The sequence below is a fragment of the Eriocheir sinensis genome, chromosome 3, assembly GCF_024679095.1.
Source record: "Eriocheir sinensis breed Jianghai 21 chromosome 3, ASM2467909v1, whole genome shotgun sequence".
NCBI classification, from domain to species: Eukaryota; Metazoa; Arthropoda; class Malacostraca; order Decapoda; family Varunidae; genus Eriocheir; species Eriocheir sinensis.
In genome coordinates, this window is record NC_066511.1 from 12,611,570 (window position 1) to 12,623,444 (window position 11,875).

Below are 11,875 nucleotides of genomic sequence, written 5' to 3' on the forward strand. Positions count from 1 at the left end.
ATAAATTCTCGGCCGAGGTCTAAACGGGCGTACTTTCATAAATTTATTACGTGCTTTCACACATTTCCTAGAGCAATTATGTGATGCTGCAAGTCTTCCCCTGACCCCTGAAGCTGCCCGTAGTTTGCAGCGTTCGTTCAGACTCATCATTGCGGACTAAGAGTCGTATCAACCTGTAATATCGTAATCTTACATTCTGTTGAGTAGAAAATGACGCTCCTCTTGAAACAGATTATTACCCTACATCTTCAGCACATGTGAGAACTATTGAGAAGCAAGAACACGTGGCTGGATGCTGACAGATGTATTGAGAATATGTTTATACCTATGAAAATCTCCAGTACATATGAAGAGCATGGGAAGCAAAAACACGTGGCTGAATGCTGATAGAAATATGGGGAATGTGTTTTTATCTATAGAACAATGGTTTAGGTTACTTATCCAATCTTAGGATATATCTGATGGACAATGGATTAGGTTACTTATACAGCCTAGTGACGTATTTGAAGAACAATGGTTTAGGTTACATATCCAGTCTTATGATATCTCTGAAGAACAATGGATTAGGTTACTTATCCAATCGTGTGATATACCTGATGATCAATTGTTTAGGTCACTTATCCAGTCTTATGGTATAGCTGGTCAACAATGGGTTACCTTACTTATCCACTCTTATAATATAGATGATGAACAATGGTTTCGGTTACTTTTCCAATAAAGATCAATCACGATACTCTGACGCATACACATTCACCAGCCGAGGCCGCCCGCCGCGCACAGACTCGTAAATTGCCGCTAATGACGCCCAGTGGCCAATATTTTCGCTATTACGGTTTCCCAGTGAAGCTTTTACCCTACATTCCCCCCATGAGTTCATAACTAAGTCCGTGTTCCCAATAGGGCTAAATGAATGAGTCCCCCATTACTGTGCCGTATCGTATGCACTCGAAAAAAAATTCAAACTGTGCAATCATATGAATTAGAGCATCTTCATATTGCGTCCATATTCCATGAAAAATAGCTAATAGTACCTGGGTCTACCATGTCTTTGGGGAAGCATTTTGTAGAGCCTGATCATAACTGGTTCATTTTCTAACCCAAACCACACTCATCGCCTCATGGTTTGGTTTGGTTTGTTTTTTTACAGCAAGGGAGGCAGCTCAAGGCCAAAAAAGGAAGACTAACAAAGAAGCATATACATATATACGCTGCCCCAACAAAAGAAAGAGGAACGAAAGGCCATAAGAGTGGTCAAATTCGGGAGGAGAGGTGTCTTGATGTGTGTGTGTGTGTGTATGTGTGTGTGTGTGTGTGTGTGTGGAGGGGGGGGGGTAGATTTGCGATGCCTTACTACGAAATATATTACCGTACGCCTAACAAAGAGAGCATTTAACAAGCTGACACCTAAAAATACATCAGTCTACACCCTGAATCAAACTGAACCCAAAAACATAATAACAATCCACACCGTCAGTCTACTTGTACACGGGGAAGGATAAACTCGCGAGGCCTGACTGAAAACTACATTACCGGACGCTTAATTAGGAAAGCATTTAACAAACTGGATGACAAAAAATTACACTAGTCTACGCCCTGAAACGAACTGATCCCCAAAATATAATAGTCTACACCGTCTGACAAACCGGACGAGAAATGAGGAAAACCACGAAAGACTTGGGGTGACTCTAACAGACTGTCTTGCCCCGCACCAGGATATTATTTAAAAAAGCATTCGATGGTACATAACCTGAATGAACCTGAGAGAATGTCGGGCTACGTTAAGTGAAGCATGGTGGCCTCTGCACCATATGGGGGGGGGCGGGGGAGAGGCGGATAGAGGTATGAAATTAACCTGGAATGATGCTCCCAAACCCTGGACGAGGCAATCATATATACGAATACTCTCACTAAGTTCCAATAAGTCGTGTGTGTGTGTGTGTGTGTGTGTGTGTGTGTGTGTGTGTGTGGTCAACCCTCCACTCTCAGGCCCAAGTCAATTTCCCAATGATTGGTTACGAAGCCAATCACACAAGCTTCAAACGCACATTCGCCACAGCCATACATTTCTCTCTAGTTTTGACAGAGGCCAGAGCAAGCATGGCCTACAAATCTCATCGCTTTTGACAGCATCTACCACAAAACTGATCACTTTCTCCAGCCATAACTACAAATCTCATCACTTTCGACAGCATCTACTACAAAACTGATCACTTTCTCCAGCCATAACTACAAATCTCATCACTTTCGACAGCATCTACTACAAAACTGATCACTTTCTCCAGCCATAACTACAAATCTCATCACTTTCGACAGCATCTACTACAAAACTGATCACTTTCTCCAGCCATAACTACAAATCTCATCACTTTCGACAGCATATACTAAAAAATGCTGTGTGGCACGTGTCTAGAGTCGATATTCTTAGACGACCCCTTCTCCTACATCATTAATTTCTAAGAGCCAAAAAAAGAGATGAAATGCTACCCCATGAGTATTTCTTTACGTTCCCGGTAAGGAACTTTGTCATACTACCACCAGGGTCATAAAACTACTCATGGAAGAGCCCACAACTACAAAAGCCTTGTTAAATGTATGTGCTTGGGTACCGAGAGGTTTAAGAATATGACACTAGGCCCCACACCCCTCCTCTGCCTCTCCCTGTGCCCCAGAGCCCCGGTGACAGCTTGAACGAGTCCCACTACTTCTGCCTCGCTAAGGGTCGTCATTAGAGCCATCATTTTCAGACTCACTAGCGGCACGCAATCCATTAGGTCATCATCAGCATAGATTTCAAAATTATCGCGAAGTTTGCTGCAAAAATCCAACAATTACGAAAAAAAATGGTATTCCTAAATCCGAGGATGAGGAATAGGTTAGCGTATCTTGGTTTCGAGCGTTTTCGAGTGCCCAAATAATTTCACTCATCAGTAAAGCTACAAATTAGAGGATGTGTAGATGTGTGTGCGTCGGCAGGTGGTCACGACTCGCCAGGCATGGACTATAAGGCTCAACTCTGCCAGACTGTCGTACTCAGCTTCCTCTATTTACCGATTCCCGACCCAAAAACAGTTTTCTCCACCCCAATAACAACATGCATTTATAGTTATCTTTGCAATGGTTAATTATATCATTTGGCAATAGTTAAGCGTCAAAAAACGGTATATACAATGCGGTGAATACGATAATCTGGCAACGCGAGGTAAGTAAGTAACATAAGTAAGCGAGCCGGAGCGGAGTGCTGGAAGGTGTGATTCGTAATGACGTGCACTTAATGGATGGCTTTCTGACCGAGGCCGAATTTCTCACTCCTGCAGTCATTCATGTTACGCGAGGATGCTGTCGAAGTTCTGAAGGGCCTCGGGTCATAGATTAAAGGTGTTTTGGCGTGTGTGTGTGTGTGTGTGTGTGTGTGTGTGTGTGTGTGTGTGTTATCATCATTATTATCAGAACACAAAGCAATAACTAGAACCGAATGAATTTAAAGACGATATATAACAAAGTCTGTAGCCCCGACATACAAAAGAAACAAAAATGAGAATAAAAGGGATAAAAAAAGATGACAAGTATTCAAAATTCATAAAATCTAGCTAATATAAAAAAAGGGTCTGAGGTACTACTCGGATCCAACCGTGGTGTATATGTGTGTGTGTGTGCGTGTGTGTGTGTGTGTGTGTGTGTGTGTGTACGAGGCAGGTGGTTCCCGCAGTGCCTTCATAGAGGGGTGGAGGGCCTGACTGGGGCCTCGCGCGGTGCCAGACGCCAGGGAGGATGATCCTGTTTGGCCGCAGGACTGACCGCGACCCCTGCCCTGCCCGCCCTCCTCGGCTTCCCTCCTTCACGCCCACCCCCCGTCGACCCCGCCAGGCCCTCCCGTCTTGTATACACCAGTGACTGAGGACGATGCTGTTCCCCTAACGACGTTATCTATTTACACTTTCAGATTGTTTACTACACCAACGTTTACCACTTTCACTATTAAGCTAGATACATAAGTGATATGAATTAGTGTTTTATGTCGTACAATATTGACACACATTTAGATACTGGATACTCATACAATCTGACCTATTTCCACCTTTAGATGTGCTTCCCATAACATAATTTATACACCTTCAATATAAAAGTTTCCCTCCCCCTTCCTTCACTTCTACTTCCTGCCATTCCTCACCCTTCCTTCCTCCATCCTCTCGCCCTTACTTCCTTCCCTTCCCTCGTTCTTTGATTAACCTCTCCCATCCTCTTTCCTTTTCGACATCCTACAGTCGTTAAAAAGATCAATGCAATGATGTCCGCAACTTATTATCTCTATATATCTATCTGTCTATCGACTTGTCAGTATGCCGCCTCCTCCGTGTATTGATGGGTAGACAAACGAAGCATTAACACGAGTTGAAAGTAGTAGTGATCTAGTATTACAGCGCCGTGTGAAGCCCATGGGTAACACGAGTCAGAAACGGCGATACTTGTTTACACAGTGTACGTATACAGGGTAATAGCCGTACCAACACCTAACACCACCGTTGCCAACTTTTCAATTTAGCTTTACGTGTATAACCCTACGGAGTAAATACGTCACTAACATAAAAAAATACTCAGACAGGGGCGTTTTTACTATTATTTGCAGGCAGACCTTAGAAATATTATATTATCCTTAACCTAACCTAACCTAACCTGATATAAAAACAAAATACAGATAAAAAATGCGGACGAAGAGAAAGATCAAACGGAGTACAGGACTGAGAGCACGAGGACAAGAGCAGAGATATACTTCCCAGCATCCTTCTTTCCCTACACAGGCTATCCTTAACCTAACCTAACCCAACATACCAACAAAATAAGTAGACAAATAATGCTGACGAAGAGAAAGATCAGAGAGGGAAACAGGACTGACAGGACGAACGGCAGGAGCAGATAACGAACCTTCACCATACAACTACGAGTACATACTCCTACTGTCTATCCTTCTCCCCCACCTGTAGTACCTCCTCCACTAACACACTTCCTCCCCTTACTACAGAGCAGATATGCGCATCCCAGCATCCTTCCTTCTCTACAAAGACTACGTTAACAGCTCGCCAACTCCACCAATCAGTCACAAACGACGCACGACTCTCCCTCGACCGCAAAAAGTCAACACCCGGAGCCCAGCGAGCGGCCAAGGAAAACACTGTGACAATTAGAGTTATTAAGTTCTTGAAGCGACGTAAAGTGATCCGCGCCCTGGCAGACTTACACCCCTGGGAAGACACCTCCTGCGGTCACCCTGCCGAGGGGATGGGCGACCTGTGAGGCTATCCAGACCCCTGCGGTGACAGAGCGGACAGAAGGGCAGGAAGGGGAGGGGAAGACGAGGGACTGGGAGGAAGAGGGGAAAGGAGGGGGGAGAGGTAGGGAAGGGAAGGAGTAAAAGGTAAGATGGGTAGAAGGGAAAGGGGAGGAAAAGGAGGGAAAGAGAGAAAGGAGGAGACAGAGGAAGGGACGAGAAAGACAAAAAGGTAAGGAGGATGGAAAGGAGGAAGGTGGAAGGGAAAGGAATGAAAGGGGGGTGATTAACGAAGGAAAGGGAGGAAGGAGGGGACGGAGATAGGGAAGAAAAGAGCAATAGGTAAGAAGAGTGGAAGAGAAGAAATTGGAAGGTAAAGGGGAGGAACGGAAGGGAAAAACGAGGAAAAGGAAGGAAGGAAGGAACGAAAGTATGGAAAAGAACCAGTAAAAATAGGCAAGGCGGATGGAAGGGAGGAAATTCAAAGGAAAAATATAGGATGAAGGAAAGCAGAATAAATGGGTGGTAACAGAAGTGAAATGGAGAGGAAACGCGTCAAAGTGGTAAGGAAAAGGAAGACGGAAAACCACTTTGAAGAGTAGGGTTAAGAAGAGAGAATAAGTGTTTTTCTATTGGTTACTGAGAACAGGAGGAGGAGGAAGGAGGGAGAGGTGTGTGTGTGTGTGTGTGTGTGTGTGTGTGTGTGTGTGTGTGTGTGTGTGTGCAGAGGGAGATTAGCGCGGATTTAGTTGAAACACACACAGGACGAGAAAAAATACATGAAATTATGTAATTCATTGGTAAAAAAAAATTAATTGGATAAAAAAAAATATTAACAGGAAAGGAATGTTGGAAGGTTTTTTACTATGATGATGATAATGATAATAATAATAATAATAATAATAATAATAATAATAATAATAATAATAATAATAATAATAATAATAATAATAATAATAATAATAATAATAATAAGAAGAAGAAGAAGAAGAAGAAGAAGAAGAAGAAGAAGAAGAAGAAGAAGAAGAAGAAGAAGAAGAAGAAGAAGAAGAAGAAAAAGAAGAAGAAGAAGAGCACCACCACCACTACCACCTACTACAACAACAACAACAACAACAACAACAACAACAACAACAAGCGTCTATATCAAACAAAACCCTATAACAAAAACCCGAAAACCAAAATAAAAAACAAAAACCGACAAATTGCTACCACTATTCCCCCGTCCAACCCTCCCCCCCAAAAAAAAAAGGAACATCAACAAAAACGGCAAGAAGAAAGAATATTTACGAGGGCTGATGATATATAAGGAGGAGGAGAGGAACAGTGTAATGTGCCGCGTCATGTAATGGCTGAGGGATGAAACTTATGAGGTGAGGACTGGCGGGTCATAGGGCGAGCGAAGGGAGGGTGAGAGAGGGAGAGAGGAAGGACATAGAGAGGGAGAGAGAGAGAGGACGCGCTGCAGGTCCCGTATCTTCAAACATTTCGGGGCTCTCACACCCATTATTATTAAGGCTTTCGTAGAGGTGGTGTTAATATTTCCATGGGTAGTTTTATGGGGCTCGTGATAGTTTGACACGGCTTCTGCACCATGAACCTGAGTGGGTGAAGGAGAGAGGGAGGACATGAGAAAGAGTGAGGAAGCGCTTAGCCCATATTCTCACACATTTCTGGACTCTGACACCCATTATTGGTAAAGCTTTGATAGAGGCTGTATTAGTAATTCGACGAGTACTTTTAAGAGACTAGTGATAATTTGACAAAGGTTCTGCACCATGAACGCGAAAATCACTCCTGAGAACCCGAATGATCTCCTTTGTGGGCTTTGGAAACAGTTGTTGTGAGAGCCGAAAGCGTCAAAAAATACGGGCCTTGGTCTGGTAGTAGTGGTAAGAGAAGGGAAGGAGGAAAGAAGACCACAGAGAAGCGAGGGGAGTAAGGTGTTGAGGGAGGGAGAGAGAGTGAAGAGGAGATGGTGGAGGAAAAGAAGGAAGGAGGAGGAGGAGGAGGTAGAGGAGGCCAAGGGACAGATAAGAGGGGAAGGAAGGTCAAGGCTAACGTCAAACTGACATTAACAAATAAGATAGAGATAAGGCACCCTCCTCCTCCTATTAATCCTCCTCCTCCTCCTCTTTCTTCTCCTCCTCCACCTCCTCATCCTCTTCCTCCTCCTCCTGCCACACCTGCACCACGCCACAGCAAGAAAACAATAATAACACACACACACACACACACACACACACACACACACACACACACACACACACACACACACACACACACACACACACACAAACAGCTTGATAGTTAAGAGTGACAGTCTCCATTCATTCGTGGCCACCAGACTGCATTTAGAGAGAGAGAGAGAGAGAGAGAGAGAGAGAGAGAGAGAGAGAGAGAGACGAGACGAGACGAGACGAGACGAGACGAGACGAGAGACGCACTTCATCCCGGAATCATAACAACCACATATTTCTCCCTAACCTCTATCTTTTCCTCTTCTATGGCGAGTCCTAAGCTATAATAAGTATCCGTTAAGCGGCCTCCCACAGCAGCGAGACAGGGTAGGGCAGCGTGGGTTGGTGGACGGGGAGGAGGGGGGGGGGGGGGGGGGGAATGGGGGTGAGGAAGGGGGGCAGCGTGGGTGGGTGGGGGGGGGGGGTGGGGCAACGTGTGTGTATGCAGGGGGGGGCGGTCAGGGCGGGCGGGCACTCCTCTGACAGGCGGGGCATCAGTGTCTCATATTTGTTGATCCTGAGTGAACGTAGGGACGAGAGGCTCACAGTCGGCCGTTGTTTGGCGCGTCAGTACCCGCTGTAAACATTATGACAGTGACGCGTGCCGGTGCGCTCTCTCTCTCTCTCTCTCTCTCTCTCTCTCTCTCTCTCTCTCTCTCTCTCTCTCTCTCTCTCTCTCTCTCTCTCTCTCTCTCTCTCTCTCTCTCTCTCTCTCTCTCTCTCTCTCTTGTTCTGGGTTTTTAGGTTTTTCGTTTTCTCTCCTTTCCTCGGTCTCTCTTCGTCTGGGGCTCTATGTTTCTCTCTCTCTCTCTCTCTCTCTCTCTCTCTCTCTCTCTCTCTCTCTCTCTCTCTCTCTCTCTCTCTCTCTCTCTCTCTCTCTCTCTCTCTCTCTCTCTCTCTCTCTCTCTCTCTCTCCGGGAAAATCACGTCTTATCCTCGCCCTCCTGTCTCAAGCTCAACAAAGCATGAATAATTATAATCAGCCAGGTGAGGTCAGCCAGGTGTTCGCCGCTGACCAGGCACTCTCTATCACCCTTTGTTCAGCGGTGCTTTGACCTCCAGCGATTGATTCTTTTTGTTTATTCCCTTGATGATAGCTAGTCTGATCTTCATATCGTGTACCTGAAAGTTTATGATGGCATACTAGGGACCGAATGGCCTTATAAAACATTTTAAAGCGTAGTTTGTTTACTTGTCTGCCCCCTCTCCGTCATCACAACTCTATACAGCCATATGCTTCCGACAACTCAAAACTGTTTGCTCTCAAGACACTAATATCACTACACAAATTCGAGTATTTTGAGTCCATTGTGACTATTCGGCAACCCAAGATAACATATAAGTAAACGTTATCATTACGACGCCAACGGCACTCAAAAGAAGAGTAAAAATAACAGGGAAAATCTCCATTGTAAAAAATTAGAATATTAAAAATCTGATACAACCATTTTCACCCAACGAGGGCGAAGGTTTTCGAAAAGAGGAGGAGGAGGAGGAGGAGGAGGGGCAGGCCACAGGTGAGCCGGCACTGGGCAGGTAAGGAGGCTGGGGAGGAAGGGAGGGGGTGCAGCGGAGACACAACACCATCAAGCAGGTAGCGATGTTTGTAAAACGAAACCACGCTCCTCACGCAGGCATTATGCAACCCCGCCGGCCAGGGCTGTGTTGAAACGTGGTGCTTATCGCCGGACACACCAGCCCCACCGAGCTTACGAAACACTGGTCCAAAGTTTGGTGGACGTGTTGTGCGTTTGGCCATAACAAGCTCTGTAATTATTTCCCGACCAACACCGTGGCCGTGATAAGACCGAGGGCTATAAATACTGCGTCACGTCTTCCCTGGCTGCTTCATGTTGCCAGCACAGTAGATTCGTCCACCATTTTATGAAGACACGGCAATGCACATCCCTCTTCGTAACTTACCCCAGATAGCACCTCTTGCCAACTTGTCTAACAAGATGGTGAGAACGCGTATATTGCATTCAAGGGATGAGAATGCGGAGCCTATGTGCTGCTCTGTACTCTCTGCCTGCATGCACGTGTCACTACCAACAAGACACCCACATGAATACCTACCCTCTACCGAGCAAAATATGAACATAGAGTTCTTGCTACAGCGCCACTACCTCCAAAAGATAAACCTGAAAATTATAATCATCACGCCTAACCCCCACACCCCCACACAAAGCCACGGTCGACTTCTCTATAAGAAGCAATTATCTCCATCACTCTTCCACTACATAGGCCTCAGCAGTGTCCCTTTTAGTGTTCAATGTTTATCCATAGGGTCCAGCAAAAGTTCCAACACGCCTAAGATGTTGAGTATTTTTCTTTACTTCACCGCCTATATCTTCCTCCCTCAGTCTAGTATCCCATAGCTACCGACTGCTCTTGACAGCTACGGGAAAGGCGAGGTACAGCGACGGCTTCTGTTTACGCCAGCGAGAGGCTCCCAGCGAGAACCAGACATCACACACAGCGATTGATTGCCGTTGCCACGACCGAGAGAGGAATGGAGGCGCGGCAGCACTCGGGTCAAACACTAATACAGAGCCAGCGTGATGGAGGTGGAATTAGTTTAGTGGCATCCCAGGGTACACGAGCAGCGATGAAGGAGAAAGAGGACAAGATGCGAATAAGGCTGGCGAAATAGTTGCCGCAAAGATAACAAAAAAGAATGAAAAAATGTCGGGGGAAGGAGTGAACCGGATAGGCAAGATATATATATTGTGAAAGTATGACATTAATGATGGAATTTCGTTATTACACATCCATAATACTTTGGGCGCCAATTTTAAAGCTTATGTTTCTCCATTATTCTCCAGTGACCAAGCGTTCGCTAATAAATAAAGTTACAGCTTGTTGGGCAGGCAGCGAGTGGAAAACCATTAGCAATATGAAATATACAGAAAATAAATTGTTCCCCATGATATCCCCTGATTCATGTGACGTTTCAAACTGCACCGCTAAATGATACTGTCGGGATGTTCACTGCCACTGGGACAGGATGGCAACCCAAGGAAGGAAGCGAGAGTCGGGGGTCAATATTTCCCACTGCTTACAAATAATATTCAAACACCAAACGATTCATTGCAATAACTACGCCTCACTTGGGTAACAAACTTTGATATTTTAGCTAACAAACGTCAAACTTACTCTCACTCTTTATTCATCCGGGAAACATTGACGCATTGAAAAAGTATCAATAAATACACACCATAATTTTGTTCTACTATTTGCGGCATGATAACTATGTAACAAATGTTGATGTCGAACAGGGCTATGTTATTAAACAGAAACACACATCACAGACCCGTAATCTAACCTGCGTGGTCTGCCCCTAGACTTACAGCGCATTCTCAGACGCTTCCTCTCATAACAGTTATCTCCAAAGGCCGAAAAAAGATTGGTCGATTTCTTATGAGTATATTTTTCACGTTCATGATAGAGAAGCTTCATGAACTACAGCCCCTAAGAAAACCTTGCCAAATGAGTGCTTGAGCGCCGAAATGTTTCAGAATTTGTCCCTAAGGTAGACGAAACCAAACAGAATCATCTCCTCAGTAGCTACTATAACGATACCTACATGAAAAGGAAATCAAGGACGTTCTTGTAATGGATTCCATCGTCAAACATTAACACCACATCACGGCGAGGGTAAATGATTTGGCGGAATCCTATTTATATTGTCAGGATTTTAGTTTTAGCCCGTCTCTTCTTGCTAATAGAAATCAACAACTAAAAGCATTTTGTTTGCCTCGACTTCCATATAGCATTTAATTTCCGCAACCGTATAGAGCCACACATGTTAGGAATTAATTGTCTTGATGCACATGTTATAAACCAACCGCGTTCACAGGAGACTAACTGGAGTGTATATGACTGATCTAGCCACTAACAACCCGCCTGTTCCCTGTGCTGAGCCACTCAAATCTATGTGCAGTTGGCAAAGAAAACATGTCCTACTCAAAGAGGCAGAGAAATATAAAAATGGGCAAAAAGGTGCGCCATTTACAATTAGCAGCTTCCGGTCTCTCTCATATTTCCACTCATAAAGTAGCCGATAATTGTGCAGGGTCACCGAGAACAGCACAGTCCCGGGGAGGCAGACTAAACTAACGCTCTTCTGCCGCGGCCACAAGCATACAGGTCAGCATTGTGTCGTCGAGGGCAAGGCGGAGATGGAGGGGTGTTTTTGGCTGTGGAAAATGCGTGTCAGCTGAACAGGAGAGAATTCATATACCTGATCCGTCTTTCCTCGTTTGTTTGGTCCCGCGCAGCAACATATACATCTAAGAAAGTAACACTGCATGTTTCTTCGTAAATTTAACCGCCTTGCACTATTCCGCTTTCACTATATAGCTCATATTGG